The following is a 25796-nucleotide window of genomic DNA, read 5'->3' on the forward strand; positions in this document are numbered from 1 at the left end:
TTGTAATTTAAATGTTTTCTTATTATATACACATTTCCAACATAAATACTTTTCTAGTTATAACACTGAGTTATAAGTAGTAGTGGGTGTCAGTTCCATTGTTTAGTTTCTACCACTGACTTCTTCACTATATTTCAGCAAGTATTCTTATTTCATGTCTCATAATTTTCCTGGAAAAGATTCATAGAATGTGAGAAATACCTGTCATTCATTTGGTAAGTTGATAAGCAATATATAGATATTTAAGTGAATTCTGCTTCTAGATAATATACACTACATACAGTAAAATAATTATAACTCAAACTTTCACAACCTACTTCAATTATTTGTAGATAAAACATTTTAATTATATTTTTCTTCCATCTACTTGCTAAAATAGAAATAAAATGAAGAGCAAAATATATAGGTACCTTGCTGCTTTCCAGTGTTACTTCTCCATGTTTGCCATACATAACACATACTATTTAGGTACAATAGGAACCGTATTACATTCCTCTCCTACATCTCCCTCACAATAAGTCTCATACATGTACTGTTAAATTCAGGTACAAATTTCAATAAATCCACACCATGGAAATATGCCCTCTACCCTCCAAATTCTCTGAGAATCTCTAATTCAGTAGGTTATAAATAATATCAGGGCAGGAACAAAGATGGTGGGGAAATTGTGCTCCTAACTGAGAAGTATAATTTTGTCAAGGTACCTGTAGCAGGTTAGAACAGGAAAAAAAGAAAAAAGAGTATCTTCTTAATCCATTGCAAGGGTGATGAAAAGAAACTAAATTCATACAATTATTCATAAAAATTACATTACCAATTCAATTTTCCTATTGACTACTATTAGAAACTAAATATGCATATGTAATATCTGTGAATATAAATACATATTTATGTAAATAAATATAAATAGACAGCATAGATGGACAGATAGATTAACAGATAAAAAGGACAGATTGATAAACCGGATCCCTCACTATGTGCTTTTTTGTCTCTTTTGTCAGTTTTGGGCTATTAGAACTCACTTTGAAGCAAAGATGTTTGTCTTGTCCAAATAAATTCTGTATAATGAATAACATGTCCCGTTAAATTCTAGAAAGATATTGGAAGCTACATTTACATTAGGGAGAAACAAAGTGTGAAGGAAAATGTGGACCACATTTGGCAGGAAAGAAAGTATTCTAAAGTTCAGAATAATGGGATACTAGCCAGAAAAATAATGAAATGCCAGGAATTGCTGCACAACATTTTATGAATTTCTAGACATCTTGCAGAACTATCCTACTTTCAGAGAACATATCAACTAATCCAAAACCTTATCATCTTCTAACTGCATTCACAACTATTTGCCTTGTTTTCATTTTGTTATTTATAATTCTACAGTGAACAACCCAAAACTTTTATTGAAAGCTCATTATGACAAATGCTGTTTTAGGTGCTTTCATATGCCCATCTCATTTAATCAATAGGACATAGTGTCACACTTTGCAGAGAGTAGCCATTATCTTATACACCATATGTCTTGGCATAAAAATCCTAAGTTGGAAGTTGCCTGTTCCGTAAAATAAGGTGCTCTTTCCAACTACTTATAATTTTTTAAGATTTATTTATTTTAGAGGAGAAAGAGAGAGAGAGAGAGAGAGCAGGAGTAAGGGGAGGGGCAGAAGGAGAACTAGAGGGAGAGAATCTCAGGCAGACTCCTTGCTGAACGTGGAGCCCAATGTGGAGCTCAAACTCATGACCCTGAGATCCTGACCTGAGCCAATATCAAGAACACTCAACTTACTGAGCCACCCAGGTGCCCCTCCAACTAATTATAAATTTTATGTTCTGAATATTTTAAATTTTGTAATGTCTAAAGTATTTACTGAATAATTAAAAATGTATATGAAATATGAAAATTACCAAATAAAGTCCATTATCCTCAGCATTCCAGTAGAATGAGGGGGAGCGATGATCTTAGAATCTCACAAGTCCTTTTGGTTATGATTACATTCAAAGATTAAATTTATGACATTTTTAAGGAAGAAGGAATGTGTGTTATCTCTTCAACCCACACATTGGAATTTCCTAACTTTGCTGGAAGAAGATAATTTTAATTAAGAACAAATATTATTTGAACGAGATTAAAAATAAGCTATGATGGTAAAGTAAATGGTATGAATGCAAAAGGAACCACTAGATATAAGGATCAGAGAGAGAGATTATTTTGCTAAATGGAAGAAAATAAAGTTGGGAAAAGATAAGGTAATGGAGAAAGAAAGTGGGGGGAAATGTGTTGATTAAACTCATAAAAGTATATATGTCTGTAGGGTATTTGGGGTGGGGGTAGGAGTTGAAGGAATACAATTGTTTAAGTAGAAATTCCTTCAGAGTTTGCTAGGTACATTGGAGTAAAGAAATGTAAAGTCTAAAAACTAAATCAATCATTACAATAATGGGGCATCACGTTCTATACCTAATGGTAACGTGTAAGAGAAGGAGTCAGGCCTAGATGTAGTCCCAGATCATGGGACTCATTCATCTTAATTTGGAGAGATTCTTTATACCACAATGGTTTGGAAAATAGAAAGGCATTAATAGCAGAATATATTGTTCAGAGAAAGAAGAAGGAGTATAAAAAAAAATCAGTTTCATAAGAATTGGTAGGATTGGCTCCCCTGAACTGGGGACAAAATTCAAAACAAAGAATTTGAGGAACTACACCCTCAACATTTTGGTTGAAGCATACAATTTTAGTTAAATGATAATGTCTAGAACACAGAAAATGAGGACTTGATGAATGTGTATTTGCAAGCAGTTAGTAGTCAAAAGAAAGCCCATTCATGTATAAAATAAAAATAGCCCACATGCTAGGGCATTCAATAAAAATCATACCTAAAGTAGGCAGTGTACCTAATAAAGTCCCTGAGAGCCAACCTGGAAATAGTTCATAAGATATATACAAAATTTTTGACATTAAGTCTACAAAAATTACATCACTCCTTCCACCACCAAGATCATGTGATTAAATACTGATGGAAATGAAACAATATTCCAGTCCTTCTGGCTTCCAAGTCCATTCCCTCTTTACTACATATTACCTCCCTCATTTCTAGTGTCTTTCTATAATGAGATGATTATATACTGCAGCTGAATCCCAAATGGGTATGCAATACTCATCCAATAATGACTGTAAGTGCACCACTGGATTCCTGTGGAGATTAAAGCACAATGCACTTACCCCAGTCCCCTAGAATTCAGTGAGAGATCAAAGGGCAGCTCTTACTGCTATTATTGTTTACAAAATGAGAGAACATCTTCCTCAGAGGAGGATACAATAATGAAGAAAGAAAAAAAAAAACGTTAAAGAGGCTCAATGAACGTGCTGAAGCAATACTTTCAGAGGGATTAATATTGTTAGAAAACAAGCAGGGCAGATTTAATGCCTATTTGAACAAGTGACTTTAACTTCAAGGTTAGATATATGCAAATGTAATCTGTAAAAGAATAATTGTTGTTTTATTTACTTCTTGAGATGAGTATAATAATCTCCAAGGATAAGCAATAATTTAAATTGATTCAAACTGGGATAAGCATACCCTTTAGGTTTATGGTGGTGTGCTAGAGAGTATTTGGAAACAAAACAAACAAACAAACAAAAATAACAGTCATCCTGGACCTTCAGTGCTATTTTAGAGGGAAAATAAATGCTTACACTGTGAGTATTTCCAGGTATAAATACCCTCTAATTATGAATTTAGATTTCTAGGAGGAAGAGTTTGAAAATCCTTACTTTAAATGGAAAAGCGGACATTTTTACCATTTTTGTCTCCTTTCCCACAACATTTTCTAGTGATGGCCATCTTTTTATCTTAAACTGGGAGAAATCGTAGAAGAGTTTTTCAGAGGAAATATATAGTATATGGCATCTTCTTCTATAAGAAAAGTAAATCTTTGACATACTGAATTTTCATATTCTTTATTATTAATACTTAGTATACAATAGTCTGTGGGCTCTGTACAACCTAATTATTGATGTATTTAATAATAACATATATATACACATATATTTGAAAACAGACCAAAATGATCTATATGTTACTGTTTTAACTTTTGCAGAAGACCCATCTGAGGCACTAACACAGAAAATAATATTATTACAGTGAAAAGCTCTGAGCAATTAATTTTTTGATGATCCCTTAAGGCAAATAACACAACACTATGTAAGGAGTATACAAGTGGTCTACAGCCTCTGACTCAAAATCCCATTAACATGTTGGATAGTTTAGATTTTAGTGTAGAGAAGTGATCCAACCTGCTTTAGAGAGAGGGACATCATACACAGAAAAGACAAAATATGAATCGCTATATGACATCTGCATCCTCTTTATATTATTATTAATATTTTCTTTTTGATCATAAAATAGAAGAAGTGAAATAATCTGTCTACTATGAGCCTAATTATGATGCCTTGAAAATGTAATTGAATATATTCATCATAAAGTAACTCATGTGAGGTAGGTAGTACTGTCCTTTTACAAACATGGAACTGAAGCTTAGAAAGTGACAATAATTTCCCAAGATCACATACTCTTCCATCATGTAACTACCTCCAAAGTATCAACTATATATAGCTTTGGTCACGGGACTGGTTAGGACAAATGTTAAACTGAATGCAATGACGCTTAATGAAACTTAAAACCTGTAATGAGTGCTGTTGATCACAACTGGACGATTAAGTGTTTTATCATTAAGATTTCAGGTTTGTTAAATAAATGTAAAGTTCTGAATAAAAACTTTTTCTTTTGTCTGCTTTGTCATTAATGTTAAATTCTAAATCAATATTGATTTTTTATAAACATTTATTCAAAAATATTATATCCAGCATTTTCAACAAGGTGTTTTGCTTAATAACTTGCTTGATAAATAACATGATATTCCTAAAAAATTGACATGATATAAATAACATTTCCTGGAATCATAAATTTATTCAACATTACATTTCTACTAGGGTAGAAAAAATAGAATATACCATTCATTTGACCTTAATTCTAATTTAATAAAAATAGCTATATTTAATAGATATTAAATCTAATATCACAAAGCAGCTATAATAATACTAAGAATCCAGCCTTATAATTCATAATTCTAATATAGTAAATTAGAGATACTATTTTCTGAAGCAATAGGTGGAATATTGAAGGAGAACAGAAATAAATTCATCAAGTGATCTGACACTTGCTAGAACTTTTTAGTATTGAAAATAAACATATTTCCAAATTAAAGGAAAAAGCATAATGACATTATTACTTGATAGAATCCCTCTATAGAGATTCTATTTACAACATGTTGCCCTAGACTATGCCAAAAGAGAAACTTGCAAGTACAGTACATTAAATCTTATTTTAGTATAAAATACACATAGCCTATTCTTCAGTAGAGAAGAACAGTAATAAAAGGAAATTTTTTTCTTCTTCTCTGTTTTAAGTTGCCTAATTTTAAACTGCTTTGTTTGGTGGCTCCCAAAAGAATGATGAGGACTTCACTCTGGATTGCTTTGATGACTTACACTTCCTTTTGTTCTTGACTTTCTTAGAGATGTACATGGTACAGATACCGGTATTTTTATTTGCTTTAATCTTTCAAAACCCAAAAGTAAAAAATAATAAAAAAAATACACTGCTATCTTTATATTAGATCAAGTTAAAAGTTTTCACTGTGCTTAAACTTTTAAAAAGTTGAAATTCTACTACAGCTACACATTTTTGCAAATGAACTATGTATTTCATTTGGTCTTAAAATATATCTGTTAAGTATATATCTCTAAGTCACATACACACATACATATATATAATCATTTTTGTGCTTCGTATACATTAAAACAATAATACTAACAACAAATACACTTCAAATGCTTTCCATATGCCAGGCACTGTTCTAGGTACTTCTCATATAGTTGCTCACTTAATTCTCACAGCAATCAAATACTATTTCTATCGTAATTGAAAGATGGAAAATTGAAGCACAGAGAGATTAATTAACCAATTAGTTAACAGAGCTGGCATTTAAATTAAGGTGCTTGAGCTTGAGCTATTAGCAAAAATGCAATGCAATAATATCTCTCATTACAAGATAATAATAATGGCATTCTGTTAACAATATGCACAAAAATGTGCTTTAATCATCTCAGCCACACTAAATAAATAAAAATCAAACCATAGAAGTTTGTATGGGATTGCAGAAACAGGTCAGTGAAAAGTGACAGAGCAGAATCTTTCTTAGGATATGTCCATTCCTATGTAGTATACCAAATATTCACAATGTCTGGTAGAGTACCAAACATCTAGTAAACCAGTATCCAATATATATTTATTGTAGAAGTGAATTAGTGAATAAATTGAGAAACTAATGTGCGCATGGGCATTTCTGCAAAACCGAGTTGGAATTGCCAGCTCCAAACACTTACCAACTAGACCAGTCTAGACTCAGTACACATATTCATTGGGTTCTCATTTCTCATTCCTCACCTTCAACTCAATCATCCAACACTCTCAGGTAGTCTCTTGAGCCCTAGTCACCTGTGTTCCACTTGCAACTGCATGATTCATATTCATTAAATTCTTATTCTATTTAATACACTTCATTTAATAAACTAATAAAAAAGCCAAGGTGATTCCAGTTAATATTAGTACATTTTAATGGAGATTTCAAGAGAAAATATAATAGTTGAAGATAGTAATCCTAATAATGAAAATGTCAGATAGTAGTATTGTACATCAGAAAACCAAACCCATCGGGATCCCTGGGTGGCGCAGCGGTTTGGAGCCTGCCTTTGGCCCAGGGCGCGATCCTGGAGACCCCGGATCGAATCCCACATCGGGCTCCCGGTGCATGGAGCCTGCTTCTCCCTCTGCCTGTGTCTCTCCCTCTCTCTCTCTCTCTCTCTGTCTCTGTGACTATCATAAATAAATAAAAATTAAAAAAAAAGTTAAAAAAAAAAAAAAGAAAACCAAACCCAAAAGCCCAAACTATTGTTGTCCTGGGCTCTCACCTCCTCAGGTACATCCTGAGTCTCTCTACATGTCTTTCATTGCCATTCCCTATCCAAGCCATGAACTAGCCCCTGGAATACTCTCATGGTCCACTGTCTTTCTACTTGCCCTCTTGCCCTTCCAATTCATTTTCTACATTCCAGCCAGAATTAAAGTATCAATTAGATCATGAATAAATAATGACTTTCCTTTGTACTTCAGAGGCGTTATATTTCTTTTCCTCTCTCCTTATCTCTCTCTCTCTCTCTCTCTCTCTGTCTCCTCACCTTCCTCCTCTCCTTTTGGTCACAGCTGACTTCTTCAGTCTCCCCTCCTGACCTTCTCTCCCTCCCTCACCAGACTCCATTTGTGCTAGAAACTTAGCCTCATTTCAAGGCCCTTACATGGGCTTCTCTCTGTTAGAGCAGTCCTCTCCCCACTCTTTGGCTAGATATTTCCTTTCCAGATATTCAGCTTTAATGTCACGTCCAAATATTTACCTCACACTAAATGGGAGTCCCCTCTGAAATTCTATTATGACTTCCTCAAGTTTTCCTTCCTTGCCATTTCTTTCAGAATTATGTACTGGTTTTGAGCACAAGATTTATACCCATACTTACTTAGTTTGAATCTTCAATGTGCCACTCACAAGACTGCATGGCAGTGGAGAATCTATTTGTCTTTGTTCCAGTTTCCTTATTTATAAAATGAGATACAATGCTATCTACCCAAACGGATGGTGGTAAGGACTAAACGAGTTACATGCTAACATTCAGAACATTGTCTGGCACATTAAGCACCAATGTAAGCCCTCATGACTCAGTGAAATTATATTTATCTATATTTATAATTATCTATAATTATATAAGTTATAATTACATTTATCTGAAATTACATTGATTATATTTGCCTTTCTCATAAGCATGCCAACTCAAGGTGAAAGGAACTATGGTTATATGCTCACCACCACGAATTTGGTGCATCTAACAGTACTTAGAAAGAGCACAATCAATTCTTATTTAATAAATCAGTTAAATAAATGTATGAATCCATGAATGAATGCAAGTAAGAATTTGAAAAAAAAAAAAAACAAAATAATACAGATCAGCCATCTTTGGGTATATGGGTCTCTGATATCCAAAAAATTATAAAACAGACTTCAGGATAATATGGCAGTCTGTTTCACTTGTTTGGAAAGTTAACTGGATCTAAAGAAAATCTTAATGTTGTATCCATTCAATTATTTCTCAATTCAAAGATATTTAAGAAATGACTAACACATCTGAAAAAATTGTTGGGAAGTTGGTTCATCCCCTTTAACTTGTCTTGATTATAGGTGGATAAAAAATTGATTATTCTCAGGGAAAAGTTCTGATAAAATATTTCTCAGCTACAAAAATCTCTTCATTATCAAAGCTGCAGTACAGTTCTTCATGACTAGATTTTACTCTAAGAAAATCTCAAAATCCAGTTTCCCACATAATTCATCTTCTAACTTTGGCTCTGACCCCTTTGAATTGTTGTTTTAAACGTAAGGTATAATCAATGAAAATGTCCCACTGACACATTTTAGAAAATTACTGCCACCTTACTCCTCAAAAAAAAAAAAAAAAAAAAAAAAAAAAAAAAGGTTAAGACTCTTACGGCAAAAAATGATGTTAGATACCCAGAGTTCATAACCCTTATAACCTCCATAGAAGTATAAAAGTATGCATACCAAATCCTGTTGAGTTGCTCTTTTTTCTGCTTAAGAATATTGGTTTCATCTTTTAATATCTTATAGCTTACAACTCATTTTGGCAAACACTTTTGACAGCATTTGTGTTTATCCTTCAGTTTGCTTCACTAATACCAGAGCAGAGGTATTATTGTATATTACTTAAGAACTGGGCCTCTGGAGTCATTTTGAATCATGGATCAATCCTAGTTTCTTCTGACAGGGATATTGTTCTTTTTTATAAGATATTGAAAAATATATTGAATGATATTGCTCAACAATTCTCTTATTCACTATATATTTATTGAATAAATGCCTTTGAAAGGGACTAAGACTGAAGAGGAAAACAGAGCAAGTTGCTGACCTGGAAAAAAAATCATAGATTCATAAACTGCTGTTTCAGATATACTAGGAAATCTCTTTATATTGCTTGCATACTTAGATTGTATGTAAGAGAATTTCTATCACACTCTAATGTGGTAACTGTGTGCCAGGTACCCTAATCTTATCTATTAATGAACTCATGAGGTCATGATTCTCATGTTATAGAAAAGGAGACATCCGGACTCAAAATTCAACAGCATATCTCCCTACTTTATTTAGGTAATAAGTAACAGAGCCAGAGCTTAAACCTTGTGGCTGTGAATCCAAAACTCAAGGTTGTTTTTTGTTTTTATTTATTGGTTTGTTCTTAACTCAGTCTGCTTTTCTCTACAATCACTGACTTTTCTGACAAAGTTGATGTACGTTTGATAACCAGATGATTACAAGGACCATTCCTTTCAAGATCTTCCTTTGAGAAAGAGGCAAGATAGCAGAATCCAACTCTATCCTACGGTGTTTTCACAACAGACACGCCAACTAGCTGTGTAGTCTCTGTATTTTATCACTACTGCCTCCACCCTTCTACAGAAGGCACATAGAGTAAAAAGGGATGTGAGAAATGGTAAAAATAGAAAGCAGGAAGCAGAGAGGGAAAGGGAGATGGGTGGAATGTGTTTGCCTAAGGAAACAGACACCTGGTTGCCAGAGCTGATGATGCACACGTAGAGGGTCAGAACATACACTGAATGAATCAACTCCTGAGCTACAGTCATATCTTTGCAGAAAGCACCATATTGATCCCTGGGTGGCTCAGCGGCTTACTGCCTGCCTTTGGCTTGATCCTGGAGTCCTCGGATCGAGTCCCACATCGGGCTCCCTGCATGGAGCCTGTTTCTCCCTCTGCCTGTGTCTCTGCCTCTCTCTTGTCTCTCATGAATAAATAAATAAAATCTTAAAAAAAAAAAAAAAAAAGAAAGAAAGAAAGCACCATATCATATTCAGTACTGTTCCCAAAGTGTGTTTTTTTATAGTAGTTTAGCCTAAGTAGTATCTGGAGAATTTTGAAAGGAAAATCTATACTAAAGATTAGGAAGTAGACTGTAGACTCATGAGAAAATAGGCTCTTCTCAGTGAGAGTTGACTCAATCACCCATAAAATAATTTTATTCTAGAAGGACCTATAAAATGATCTGGCCTCAAGTCATATTTGAACACATCAGAAAGTAGAGATCCAGAGGGACTGAGTGAGACACTGAAAATGAACTGAGCTGGGAGCAGACGTAGGTTTTCAGACTCTGTCATGAGTGTTCTCAGACTTGTTCCACCCTCAGAGGACACTGTTGCCAATGCCTGAGCGCAGTGTTTAGGTTTATATTCAGCTCTTTCCTGCAATGACTAATCCCTGAGCCTGTCTGCTGTCCAGGAAAGGAGAGGTACAACTCTTCATAAGAAATGGTCCTGAATTCATAACAGTCTCTCTCAGTGATGTTGCCCAGTCACCTGAACACTGGAATATCATTACAACCCTGGAAGTGACAAATGGGTGTGGAAAGGGGCTGATGGAAACCCAACTACACTGGTCTTTCCTTAGCCTATTTTACATTCACATGGACTATTTCTTACTGGCATGTCGGTGGCCTTGTCAAATCTTTAAATTTTCTCTTCTTGCCAATAACCTCTCAATGAGAGTCATCAGCAAAGTCTGGATTCAATTTTCATAGGTCATCTTTAAGGCTTTTTACATAGTTCTTAATAATGCAAGATATTTATTGGGGATCTTGAGAAGGTTTTAATTTACTTTCCTGAAACTTTTCTTTACAGCATTATTCATTTTGCCAGATACTTTTATAACACAGTTTCTGTTATAAATATAATTCTGTTGTGGATATAATTCTATAGCCATGAGTCAATATTCTGTGTTCTCAGAAATATGATTTCAAATAAATCAAATATTAGGAAAATTTGTTCATCCTATATAATATTTAAAATAATTTGTAAGGACTTATGGAACTATGTTAATCATGAATATTGCTAACTTTTTCAATTATTTTAATTTGTTTAATAATAAATCTTATAGCTAAAAATATGAAGAATTTTTATATTAAAACTTAATTATAGGAAGTTGATTCTATTTCTAAAGCAGATCATTGTTTATTATTTTAAAACTAGAGAAATTTTAAAAAGTAAATTTTAATTGAAGCTACAGTAAGATGTCTTTGAATTAAAGTTAACGAAATACATATTCTTTGATGTAAATTATTCAGTTGATTGGTTGAGTGATATAAATTGGAAAACAGCTAAAAAGAATGATTTTGAGTCTTCCACTACCTCCTTCTTGAGATAATAATAGAAAGAACCCTTCCCCATGGCAAGATATACTATAACCTATTTCTGATATTTTCCTTTTGAAAATGATGATTACACTTTGACTTTATTCAATTATGAAATCAGAAATGACCTAGATACAGTAGTCATTCAAACCTCCAAAATATAGACAGAATTGAATTCAAAGCTTTTCAATACTCGTTGTCTTACTTTTTTTTTTTTAAGAGTTATTTATTTATTTTGGAGAGAGAGACAGAGAGTGCACCAATGAGCAGGGTGAGGAGCAGAGGGAGAGAGAGAATCCTGAAGCAGACTCCCTGGGGTGCAGAGGGGCACCATCCCAGGACCTGAGATCATGACCTGAGCCAAAATCAAGAGTTGGTCCCTCCACTGACTGAGCCACCTAGGTGCCCCTGGTTGTCTTAACAAGTCTTCTGATAAAAGGCTCTGGTTTGCTCCAATATTTACAGCAATTACTTGTACATGTTCTAATGCTGTACCCCAAACATTGTCCACTGCCTTTTCATATTAAATCAGTGTACTGCCATCCTTCTTATTGCTGTTCATTGAATCTAAAGATTGAAAGGAATTTCTGAATCATTTAAACACTCTTCAGGTTCCAGGAAATCATCACTAAAGCAAGACAAATGAGCTTGCCTAAAATTTTAGCCATGATTTGTGCCAGCCCTGTCATTGTGACATACATACTAATCCCTAGATGGGCATCTTCAACATCTATCTGTTTTTGAATTATTATGGCCCCTCTATTAAAAACGTCCTTCCATTGTTTTTTCATGAAAAGATCATAAGCTTTTTTTTTTCTTAAGTCAGACTAAGTCCCCTGACCCCAAGCATTGAGACTGTTGCCCATTTCCTCATTTATGCCCCTAAGCAATTTAATGTAAGCCTCTATTATTACACTTATGTTGTAATTATTTCTTTATAGAATATTGAACTATTAATCATAAACTGTAACTCACTATGCTTCTGTCTCAGTGACTACCACATAACCAGGGCTCAATAATTATTTTCTGATGAAATAATCTGTTCATAATATATTTATACCACTGAAATGAAAAGTCTGATGTAGAATGCAATCAAGCTTTATCAAGAAGTTTTGTCATTCACTCATTCAGTATCTGCTATTGGGCAAGCATGTCTAACTCTCCTCTGCTTTCTGTAGCACATAGTAGATGCTCATCAAATATTAATGTATTTCTTTTTTTACTTCCTTTGCCCTCTCTCTGTAGCTGTTTCTCACATGCAAATAACACACCTGTTATTATGTGCTCATAGTCTTTAAATAAGCATAATGATGTAGTAAACTTTTTCTTCTTTTCTTTCAATTTTTTGGCCTTTATATTTTTCATTTTATTAAGTTTTTAATTTTAGTTCCAGTATAATTAACACAGAGTGTTATAATAGTTTAAGGCTTTACATTTTCAAACCAATTTCTGTACCCTTAAGTTATTTTATCCCTCTCTCATGCATAGAATAAATAAAAAATAGCTAATTTACTTCATCAGGTTCTTAAAAGTTTATCTTTTTCATTCTTTGCATTATCATTATCTTTAGTCTGGCTCTTCCTTTCAAATACTTTCCTGCTCTGATTCTCCCAAGTTCTCTTCTAAAAGGGGCAAGACTAGGGCAGCCCTGGTGGCTCAGCAGTTTAGTGTTGCCTTCAGCCCAGAGTGGGATCCTGGAGACCTGGGATCGAGTCCCACGTCAGGCTCCCTGCATGGAGCTTGCTTCTCCCTCTGCCTGTGTCTCTGCCTCTCTCTATCATGAATAAATAAATAAAATCTTAAAAAAATAAAAATAAAAGGGACAAGACTCTTAGTAATTCATAGAAATATACAAATAATATGTGTGGCTCCTCCCAGGTAATTCTTTCTTTCTTTCTTTTTTTTTGTCTTTTCTTTTTTTCCAGTTACTAGTAATCAAATGACATGAATTCCTGATGTGAAATTTTAGGGTCTTTGGCACCTGGTGGAAAGGTAGGTCGTAGGCACAGTGGTTAAGAGAATAACTCTAAAGGTTAGATAGACCTGAGTTTGAATCTCAGTTCTCCTACGGGCTGGATAGGTGGATCTTTTGGCAAGATGCTTAACCTCTGTCAGTCATAAAGTCTTCATATCCAAATGAGGAGTTATACTATCAAATAGACTTAATTTATGCAAAATCAAAGTACAGCGGTTAGTAAATAGTAAGTGCTCAACTGATAGCTTTATTTATTAATTACCATTACAGTAACATAAAAATCAATATCCTTTCCATAACAATTTTTAGTTGCCATAAAATAAATTTCTGCTTTTATAAGAATTACATGACATGAGAAAGATCTATGATTTTGACTTTCCATTTTAGGCTTTTATTTGAAATCTGTTAGATTTTTCTGTTTTGCTATCATATATCCTATCTCTCTCATAACTGATGTGCATATAGACTTTTCATTATTTCTAAGTTTTGGTCATTTTGAAGAATGACCCTCTAATCTTTGAGATGCTCTCTAGAATTTCCAAAATGAATTCTGTATTTTCCCTTCTGTATATTCCCAGAGATGATCCCAAAGATGCTTTAAAAATTTGGTAACAAATCATCTAGTTCTTTACTTTTATATGTGTCTGAACATGTATGTGCGTGTGTGTGTGTTTAGCTATACAAGTCTACACAAACTGATTTCCTTACCATTCCTCAAATTCTACTATTAGCACTCACTTTCACCATTCCCTAAAAGTCATGCCTGCATTCTAGAATTCACCAGCTTGGGGGATGTGTGCATGCATGATGAAGTTTTATCTATGTGTACATGCATGTTATGTGAATGTGGTGGAGGGGGTTGTACAAAAAGAAAATCAATAACCAAAAGTTCTAGCTATATAATTTAGACAGTTTTACAGCAGCTTAATTTTCTTTCCTTCTGCCATTTTGTTGCACTGTGTGGGGAAGAAATTGGTAAAATTAATCAGGCTCTAAGATCTGGTAATTGGATATCACATGTAAAGATCCCCAAGCCTTACATCTTCTTGATATAATTGATGAGGATGTTTTAAGTACAATGTAAGTCCCTGTGCTAAGTGTAATATAATGCAAATGCTTGACCAGATGATTTTGTAAGGGCAATATCCATTTTTCAAAATTAAACAACTGACATTTTAATTCCCAAAGGCTCTGGTACTGTACATATTATTGATTAAACCGACATTTTAAAATTACTATAGTGCAAAAGCACTCATTAAAATAGAAAACTAATTTTTTTTGGCTTTTACTAGATCAAAATTGGCCTGAACACTAATAGTGCAAATGTTTGGCAAAAGTACCAGGTGGAAAATTTGTATCAATATTCAAAGGTCCTCAAATAACATTTCATTTCATAAGTACAATCATGGGACTGTTTTCAAACTACATAGATATATAAATGGCAAGCAAAACACCTGCTCATTAATCTTGGACTATGCTTTTTATCCATAATGAATAGTCAGCTTCTAGACCTAATACTATACTTTACTACTCTCTAGAGACAATAACAAACCTCTTAAGGCAATTTCACACCCATTTGAACATTTTTGTCTGATAAGTTATGCTTATTGGAATATTCATTTCAGCCTGTTTATTTTTCTTGGCTTAGATTGTATCAGAACAGATTTCAATAATCATTTCCAGTGATATGAGTGTCTAAACATCCATAGTCCACTAAGGATCCAATTTTATAACAATGAAATTCATGTTGAATGTAAGAAAAAGATACCTTTAAAAGATCTGTCATTTCAAATTCTGTGTTGCACTCATAATAAGTACTCATCTTAACAGAGGTGAATCATTACACTGCTTTTCAAGGTATTTACATCACTGACCATATTCAGGGGAGGAAAAATAGGGGAGATGACAAAAAAATGCACTGGACAATGATGACAAAATAAAATTTAATTGAGAGGAATTATTATAAACTACAAACTATCCATGGAAGGTGGCTAAATAATATAAGTTAGGAAACACTGATTAATTTATACACTAGGCAACATGTCACCTCATATTTAAAGCTAGGCACAGCCTTTATATAGGGGAGAAATATAAAGGATATTATACCAGAGAAGGAACATTTTTGAAACTCTTAATACTACTCCCTTTTACAAGGTAGGGCTTCATTTTCACTATGACTAAGATTGCCATCAAGTTCATTTTCAATGTTATGTTTGAATTTTCAAAAAATAATCTTTAAAAAAAAAATCTTTAAATAGCCAAGTCAAGTGAACTTCCTTGTTCATTTTTAAAATGCCAAGGGCAGAAATTATGAGAAACAGAGGCTATTGTGAACACTATGCTGGAGGCTCTTCTATATGTCTTCTAAGGAAAATTTAAAAAATTGTTCATCATTTGGCTCTCCTCACACTCATTTGAGTGAACATATATAGGTCATTCATCTCCCCACAACTTCTCCCCCCCGCCCCACTGATCTTAGTCCACAATGTGCTTGTTGTTCAATCTATCACATTAATCTTTGCATGCTCTTTGTAGATACACACTCAATAAATCCCTGCAGGCTCAATCTAAATACAATTATGGTATATTTTTGTTTATTTTGGTTTGTTTGTTTTAGTGGAAATGTACAAAGTATGGTTTTTGTCGATGCCAATTCTATTTTCTGATTCCCTGAAACAGGGTTATACAATAACATAGTTGTATTGTAATAAGATACAGTGATTGTGCCAAAAATCATGAAATGAAAGGCTGCCAAGTTATAGTTATTAGTATGGACTCTGTGAGTGGGGAAAAAAAGAGAGTGTCAGCTGCATAAAGCATGGGAAAAAGTAAAAGGTTTGAAATCTTGCAACAAAAAATCAGTTAACTTTGAAAAAGCTCCTGAAATTCTGAATCAAAACTTCATCTCTTAAAACAGTTGTATGCTCACTGCTATAATTACATGTGCAGTAGAAACTGAGCCTTCATATACACAGTTTCTGCAGCTACAGTAAACACACTAAGGCAGAAATACATTACCTCTGGCAGAGGTTATCACAATGACCCCATTAAACTCCTTTAGGGATTCACTCTACGATCTCAGCCCATTAGTTCCCTAAATAGCAGTTGTCATGACAAAAGGAAGCACTTAGAAGGGAAGACTTCTCAGTCAAACATGCACTGAGCCAAGCACAAGCTCAGAAGTTATCAAAACAAAGCTTCGCAAGTTTGAAATAAATTAGCTTGCTTGGGCACAAACTGAATACTGTGCCTGTGTTTTTTCAGTACCTAAACATAATCTATTCGCCGCAGGCTTTTTCTAGACCTAAAATCTCATGCTGTCAACATTATCTGTAACCACACTCCTTTAAATGGAGAAGTGTCACTGCTTCAGGTGACATGGTTTCATTAAGGGAAATTGCCCGAGGAAGGATGCAGGTGTATCTGCCATTCAAAAGCCCAAAAGGTATGTTCCTCATTAAGAAATAAACTCATTTAAACAATGAGAACTAATTACCACATTAATTTATTGTCAACACAACTAAGTACAGGCAGGCAGATATAATAACATACGTGTAAACTACCGAGCAAGCAGAATGAAAGGAAACCACTGTGAGTCACCTTCATGGTACTGCACAAGTACTCGCCAAAGGCACATTGTAGGTTCTGTTTGGTCATTTCATTAATATTATTACACAAATATCTATGCCCATATATTCCCATAATGCTTCATCTGCCCGTCTGTATCCTCTTAGCTCATCTGATTTTTCTATGTGTATGGTAGACAAACCCTAGAGTAGCCCCCATGATCATCCTCTGATGGTGTTTATGCCTTTACGACATCCCCCCACCCTTGATTGTGAATGGGACTTGTGATTTGAGTCTAACTGGTAGAATATGGTAAAGGTGATGGGATGTTACACCTGTTCCATGATTATGTAAAGACTGCATCTTATAGCAGACTTTCTCTAGTTCAGTCCTTGATGTCTTGACAAATACACACTTCTATTAGGGAAGCCCTAATGGCAAAATCTGTGGGCAGTGTTTAGAAAATGTGACTAGGCTTCTAGGAGCTGAAGATAGTCAATAGGCTTAAGTTGGCTTTGAGTTACAGCCAGCAAATAAGAGTTCTTGGTCCTACAACTATAAGAAAATGAATCTGCCAACCAACTTGGACAAGGATCTTCCTCTGAGCAGGGGATTCACTTAACCAGAACTCAGACTCCAGACTCACAGAAACTGTGAGATAAGAATGCATATTGTGTTATTTTAAATTGCTGAATTTGTATTAATTTGTTATGTAGTGATAGGAAACGTATACAGTGTATATTAAGATAAGATAGTATCATTCATGGCTAGTAATACCAGCATCCACTTATTGTTCAAGCTAGATCATCTTCAACTTTCCTCCCTCAGTCTATTAGTCATCAAATCCAATTTTCTAACATGGCACTTCATTATTTTTATCCATTGATCCCTGCCCACTCTTTATTGCATTGGGACAGGCAATCATCATTTCCTGCCTGGAAAAAAATTTGGCATCTGTTTCTAGAGTATTTTATTTTCCCTTCATGAACAGTTTTGCAAATATTTTTCAAAGTTGTTTCAAGAGATCTTATCAAAACTATACATAGGAAGGGGTGCCTGGGTGGCTCAGTCAGCTAAGTGTCCAATTCTTGATTTTGGCTCAGGTCATGATCTCAGGGTCATGAGATGGAGGCTAGGCTCTGTGCTGAGTGGAGCCTGCTTAAGATTCTCTCTCACTCTCTCTGTCTCTGCCCCTCCCCACTCACTTGTTTGCATGTGCACTCGCACTCTTCCTCTCTCTTTCAAACACAAAACAAAACAAAACATTATACATTGGAAGATACAGATGCTTTTGTCTTTAATATTTCTATGTCTTTCGCTGGTTTACCACAAACCATCCCATCCAATTTCCACTTTCTCAAATTTCTCTGTCCTCCACTCTATCTTCCTCCTTCACTTCTCCTGACAATGAATCTTTTAGATACCTCACGACCTTTCACATTCTATCATGCCAACTCACTCCCAAGGGTTGACTAAAAGACCATAATAGCTTTACTCTATTTGCATTTTAACAGGGACTCATACAGGCACACTGCTGTCATGTGGTGTTTTCCAAATATATCTTACTAGTGGAACAATTATTGCAAAGAAAGGTTAAAAATGTTTTTCAATATATAGGACAGACAAAAGTGGGGCTGAATGTAAATGGTGCTGGGGAGGGACAAGTGGGTGGGGTTTGTGAGAAAAACTGCTGCAATGCTGGTAAAACGTCTATTAAACCTACACAGTTGTCAGCCTAGCAGCATCTATGAGGAACCACAGGGCTCTGAATAAGACAGTTTGAAAACTACTGCTTGAAAGCAAAAGAATTATTCTCTGATAAGGATGTTTCAATGATTGTCAAGAGAGTCTGGCAGACATTCTTGATGGGATCAGGTCGCTTTGCCAAAAATTTAATTCATAAGATGTCAGTTTATCCTCAAATTCCTTTACATCTCAAATCACATATAAAGCTAATGTATTAATTGCTCCAACTTTGATTATTTTCATGATAGCTAACCCTAAGGTAAAGCTGATTTGTGAAAACAGAAGTATTCATAAAATTTAGGCTTTTTCATTCTTTCCCACATCACAGTAAATGCACTTGAGGCCATCTCTGACCTTTACTGCGTTGGATCGAAAAATGGACTTTTTTTTCTCCCTATAGCCTCCATCCTCCATGTGCAAGCAAAACCTTATGTCTTAATCACTGATAGAATGTTTTGCTTAACTCCCTACTATATACTTATGGAACTGAGAGGGAAAATGGTTTCTTAAAAAGGAGCAGCACATATATACACTAAAAATTGTTTTTGAAATACCAAAAAAAATAAAATAAAATAAAAAATTTTTTTTGAAATACCTATCTTATATCTCAGAGATCTTGGGAATCTTGGCTAACTTATACCCAACATTCATATAATGAATGTTCATATTATACCATGAAAGTGATTTGTCTCCACATGGAGTTTCAGCTAAGGGGATTTTAAAAGCTTGCATAATAATATGAATGCATTTGGCTACTATCATTGTACTAGATTATTGCAAAATAACGACACTAGTAGCATCAACAGCGAGAATTTATTAAATTCTTACTATATGTCAGAGCAAAGCTAAGGACTATATATAATGAAATTGACCAGGAAAACATATTTCTTATTAACTCCATCTAGCAAATTAGGAAAATGAGACTAAAATGAATGAGCAAACTTCAAAGCAGAGACATCTAGTAAGTTCCAGAGTTGGGATCTGATCTCAGCTCTTATTATCTGCAAAGCCTATTTTCTGTGCTACTGGCTTAATTCTGGGTTGGAATGGGAGAAAGTACAAAAAAGTTAAATGAATGATGATTCATAGTAATTGATATTTTCATTATGATATCCTCATATCAATTTCTAGGTTTCAACACCAAGAGTCTTAATAATGTTATTAGCATTAGCAGGGGAAAAAATGCTACATTGCCATATAGTTCTGTTTTACTGCTAAAGTAATCCCAAACTTTACTACTTAGCTCAAGGAGATATAATGTTTAAAGCCAATATGTTCTGACACCTAAAATTTGGTATCATTTCTCACTTTTATTTCCATAACTGATACTTCATTTATTTAATAATTTATCCATTAGTTACTGCATTCCTACCATTGATCAGACACTTTATTATGCACTTAAGATGAAGGGATCTTAAAAGGCCATCCCTGTAGTGACCCAGATTTAACGAAAGACCATGAAAATATAAGAATTATTTTACCACACATATGTATAGGTGAAATGGAAGCACGAAAAAAGCATCTGCTCAGTTCTAGTCTTATTCCAGAGTTAACCTTAGATTCTGATGAGATCCTTTTTATCAAGCTTACTCTGAAATCTATCCTGGAATTAAGGTCTTTCTCAAAGCATGTCTCTGAAGTGTCAGTCTAGTCTAATATCAATAGTCCTTTTCAAACTTGGACAAATAAATACTGTGGCTTGAAAAGCCTTGTGGGATTGTGGGTAGAAGGTAATTCTTTGTTAGAAACTCATTTCTTATCATTTTTAATATGCTTTTTATTTCTCTGAATCAGTGCTTTGATAAGCCTCCTTTTCATCACATTGGTGAAAACACTTCAACCTGGCTGAAATATACTCTCTCTACATATATCCTACTAGAAGGTGGTACTTACCCAATTTATTGTTACCAACAAGTATGATACACTAATCATATCAATATCCATGGGCCTACTGATATATTTAGCATATAAAATGATAATAATTTAAAATCTTAGATTATTATGGTTTCTAGCTATAACTTCTGTAACCCAGTTAAAAACTCTTACAAAAGGCAATTTTTAATTGAATATATGGTATTCCAAAATATCTTTTGTAAACCAGTTGTTTGGATATGAAACCCATTTTTTAATGCATTGAAGATTGTGATTAGATATTATATTCCCAGACCAGGCTTTTATTCTTATATATTAATTCAAATATCATAGATGAAAGTATTAACAGCAAAGACTTTTATTCTGTCTCCTGGGTCCTCAATGATTCAGAAGGAAGAAGGATAGGAATAAAAAATACCCCTTATAATTCCTTATACCAAATTCTTTCTATGGGTAAATTTTTGAATATATGAATTATTCTTTTAGCATTTTACTATTTATTTTCTGTATCTGTATTCATATTTGCAGTAAATACACTCACGCTTTACTTCAGATGGCTTTTCTTATAACTCAAAGGCTCCCTGATGAATATAATGCTTATAACAATCACATGATGCTTACTTATAGTATCTAAAATCTTTACATATATGCCAACTTCGGTAGTCCTCATAGCAACCCCATGGAGTAGATATTATTATCCTTTTTTTTTTTTTTTTTAATTAGGAATCCAAGGCACAAGAAATTAAGTAACTTTACCACAATGACAGAGCTAGTATGGGCAGATAGAAGTAGAATTCAGGCTTAGGCAGTCCATCTCTAGAGGCCACGTATTTAATCATATTTTCATGTATTAATAGTGTTGGGAGTCTAGGGATGAGGAATGGAAGGTCAAGGGTAGTTAAGGCTTTATGTGAATTAGATATGAGTTGGATTCTTATCAGAGACTAAGTAAATGAGTCACTTATATAAGTACTTTTAAAACCACAGTTTCCCATTAAATGAGATGACATTATCTCCTCTAAATAAGTTTTCATGGTTTTATCCTGGCTGTTACTCTTTATGTAGCTTATGAAATTTACCGTATGGGAACTGTACCCATTGAACTGTCAGCACACTTTATGTGCTCCAAATCCTGATACAGAAAATCAGCATTTCTATAAAAGAACAGAACAAGGAAAAGGCATTTCAAATTTGTCATGATGATCTTGATAATGAATGGAGCAATTTATAACTGGCAGGCTTAACTTAGGGCAAACCCTAAAAACAAATGTCACTGAGTTCTCAACAACAATTATTACATTCATTCCTATGCTGCTTCATTAAGCAATAAATATTGAAAAATGTTCAATTTGATTAAGTGTCAAATAAGTGAAACTTTAATTAATATATACATCATATGGGCAGAATGTTTTAAATAATGATAATAGCCAGCTTGTGCAAAGGGATGGGAAAATAAGTGTTCACATGTGCTCTTGATACAAATCTACATCTGTGCATAGATCTGTACAACTATTTTACAGGTGAAAATCCATATCCACACCAATATCCATAAAGATAAGAATCTATATCTTTTTACAGGACACTTTGTTAACAGCTGTTAACTTTTTAAAAGGTTGTAACTAGCAATTCCACTTCAAGGAATATATATTAGGAAAACATCAACATAAATGCATTGATAGGCAGGAGGATAGATAGAAGGCACAAAAATCAAGTGATGGAAATACATTTTCAATGGTTTTTGGTAGTATTTTGGGGAAATAGCCTAAGCACCTGTTAGTAAGTGGACAATTACGTAGACTGTAATACTTGCATACAAAAAAGTCTTAGAAAGTCTCTGATACTGTTGAATGAACAAAGCAAACCTCAGAACAATATGCAGAGTATAAAATACATTTGTTTAAAAAAAAAGCATTTGGAGAATGAGGATATTACTGTAAAATATGTATACTTCTGAATCACTGGATTATTTGTGAGTAAAAATATAAAAATAAGTCATACACATAAAAGTAATATAACATGTGTGTCCACTCTACTTAAATTAAAAAGAAAAGAAAAAAATATATATATATACACATTTGTAGAAGTATATAACTTGACCAATGATAATGGTTTTTTGAAAGATGCATATTTTGATTTGATGCCTGAACTATTGAATTAAATTTTAACAAAAATAATAGTATTTTTCAAGTGATACTAGTATCAATCCACCAATTTTCCTTTATGTTATATGTGTTGTGATTTCCTTAAAAAAAAAACTCGATAATAAAGCATAATAGGGAGTTTCTCTTCATATTTTTCTTCCTTAATTGTGAACCTACCAATCTCATTTTCTTTGCATAACATAAACCATTAACTTCCTTTGAAGAGCAGCTTCTTTATCTTTAGTTGGTTCTTTTCGAAATTATTCTAAGCTACTGAAATCTTTGTCTATCCTTCTGCTTTCAGTTGTCTATTAAAACAACCAAATTAACTGTAACAAATACACATAACAAGATTCTCCACTATTTATTTCATTTCCCATGAACTGACTCCACAGTTTGGAGAAAGCCTTCTTTACATAGCTCCTAGTAAATGGAAACATGGCAATGACAGGTAACTGTGCTGGGCTCTTCGCAGAAGCCTGATACAGGACTTGATCCTGGACCCCGGAATCCCGACCTGAGCTGTAGGCAGCCGCCCAACCGCCTAGCCACCTAGGCGTCCCTATAGTAAACTTTTTAAATTAAAAGTCTCTAACATGGGATCCCTGGGTGGCGCAGCGGTTTGGCGCCTGCCTTTGGCCCAGGGCGCGATCCTGGAGACCCGGGATCAAATCCCACGTCGGGCTCCCAGTGCATGGAGCCTGCTTCTCCCTCTGCCTGTGTCTCTGCCTCTCTCTCTCTCTCTCTCTCTCTCTCTCTCTGTGACTATCATAAATAAATAAAAAAAGAAAATAAAAAAAGAAAAGTCTCCAACACAAGGGCACCTGGGTGGCTCAGTGGTTGAGTGTCTGCCTTCAGCTCAGGTCACGATCTTGGGGTCCTAGAATCGATTCCCACATCAGGATCCCTGCAGGGAGCCTGCTTCTTCCTCTGCCTATGTCTCTGCCTCTCTCTGTGCATTTCTCATGAATAAATAAATAAAATCTTTTAAAATAAAAAGTCTCTAACACAGCCTAAAGTTGACTTACTGTTTTGTTTAGTCATAAATGATGAATGAATTCATTCCTGGGCATCTAATAGGAATCAGGAAGACTTAGATGATAACATATATAGAGAGCTTGTTTTCAGTAAGCTTGTACTCTAATAGAAGGTAAGTCAAATTAAGAGAAAGATTAAGAGTGTCCATATATAAGCAGAGATGAGTTATTATTGGAAGTTCAGACTAGGGAATTATTATTGCATGCAAGTGATATTCAAAGATGCTAGATAGGTTGCAGGAAGCTAGATATCCTTAATGCCAATGAAATAGTTGTTTAATTAATTAAATGTGGAGCTTCACTGTAAAGGAATTCGGATGAGCTAAGGTGGCTGAAATTTGTCCTGTCAGAAACAATATAGATTTTGCATTATAAAAGTGACATGATTTAAATTTTATTCCTTAGCACGATGACTTTGCTTCTAGTATTTCCTTAGCTGGCAAGTCCCTGATATCATCTTCTTCCTCCTCCTCCTCCTCTTCATCCTCATGATCATCTTATTTAGTTTATTCTCAACGAATCCAAAAAGTAATCCATATAATGACCATATTTAATCTCCTGGGATTCAGAAGTAAATTGTCATATTCTTTCAAAGTTAAATGAAGAATATATTATTTCTGTCTTTTCAAGTAGCCTTTTATTCCTGGACTGATTATAACTCTATGTGAACTCACAAGGCAAGTAGAGTGGAAATTCAATTTAAAACCAGAAACTTTGATATAAGATAATGATCCCTAGTTCTGACCCCGTTTCCTCTTCTCTCTGGTGTTCTGTCTAGACCTGCTTCCTATTTACTCACTTTGTCACAGTACCCCAGCATTTCTGGGCAGCATATCTTCTTGAAACCTGTTAGGTATTTTTGACATTTAAGGTGCTGAGTCTAACTTCTGAAAATGGAATTTTACTTTACAGAATAAAACCTACTTTGAAAAAAACATAGTTTTACCTACTGCTTAGAATATTTTTTCAAACTTTGTTTTGAAGAAGTCTAGAGTTTAAAGAGTCATTAAAAATTGGTACTGTTAAAAAAAATGGCACTGTTTTCCAAATTATGGTTGATTTTATTTCCAAAAGTTCAGATCTTTGTTTTTAAAAAAATCAAAGTTCCTATCTTGGACAAAGTATTGTGAAATATGTGTCCATATTTAAATGAAGTAGAAATACTATTAAGGAAAACAGAGGTAGTGTATCTAATGTAAGATATGTTAAGGAGTCACATTTCATCCTCATTGTAACTTTTTTAAAAAAGAATATTTTATTTATTTATTTGAGATAGAGAAAAAGAGTGTAAGCAATGAGAGCAAAGGGAGAGGAAGAAGAAGGCTCCCCACTAGGTAGGGAGTCCAATGTGGAGCTTGATCCCAGGACTCCAGGAACATGACCCCAGCCAAAGGAAGATATGACTGAGCCCCCTCAGTGTAACTCTTGATAAGCTTTTTGTTAAGTGGAATCCATACCATCAAGTAAACTACAAAAGCTAATCAATTAAAAAAGACCCAAGGCACTTCTTATCCTTGCAATATTTTAATATTTCTCTTCATTTCAAATAAAACACTATATTATTTCTTACAAAAAGGATACAACTGTCCCTCTAGATCATTTCATAGTTTGGCTTTAGCAGCCTAAATTTAAAAAATACACATGAAATTTGGGTCGAAAATTCTGTCAAAACTAGTTAAGGCTTTATTGATTGAGTCACTACTGAAAATTGGTAGTTGGAGAAATGTTTACATAATGGTAGTCCTATTTATAAACTACTTAGACTTAGGCACCTTATAACCTGATATATTTTTGTACAAAAAGACATGATATTTGACCAATGGGTGCATATTTTTGAATATTAAGGTTCATGAAAATCTGGGATATTAATGACATAAATTCTGGCTCTCCGAGTTTTTTTTTCCTACATGATTAAAATACAATGATGTTTGTATCACGGTTATTTTATTTCATTATGAATACATTCATAATAAGCCACATGTATTATAGTAAGCCACCAGCATAAGTCCCTTGTGCATCTGTAAGTTAAGATTCTGTTATTTTAAAGGAATTATACTTTTTCAGTGGAACTAGACAT

The 25796-nt window shown here is 34.1% G+C and overlaps 1 protein-coding gene across 10 annotated transcripts in view; it reads right to left on the reverse strand.

Moving 5' to 3' along the window:
- Nucleotides 1–25796, reverse strand: part of LINGO2 (leucine rich repeat and Ig domain containing 2) — a 1132704-nt gene that overhangs the window by 663392 nt on the left and 443516 nt on the right. The gene's annotated exons all lie outside the window — the stretch shown is intronic.

The sequence above is a fragment of the Canis aureus genome, chromosome 10 (assembly GCF_053574225.1).
Source record: "Canis aureus isolate CA01 chromosome 10, VMU_Caureus_v.1.0, whole genome shotgun sequence".
In the NCBI taxonomy this organism is placed as follows: domain Eukaryota; kingdom Metazoa; phylum Chordata; class Mammalia; order Carnivora; family Canidae; genus Canis; species Canis aureus.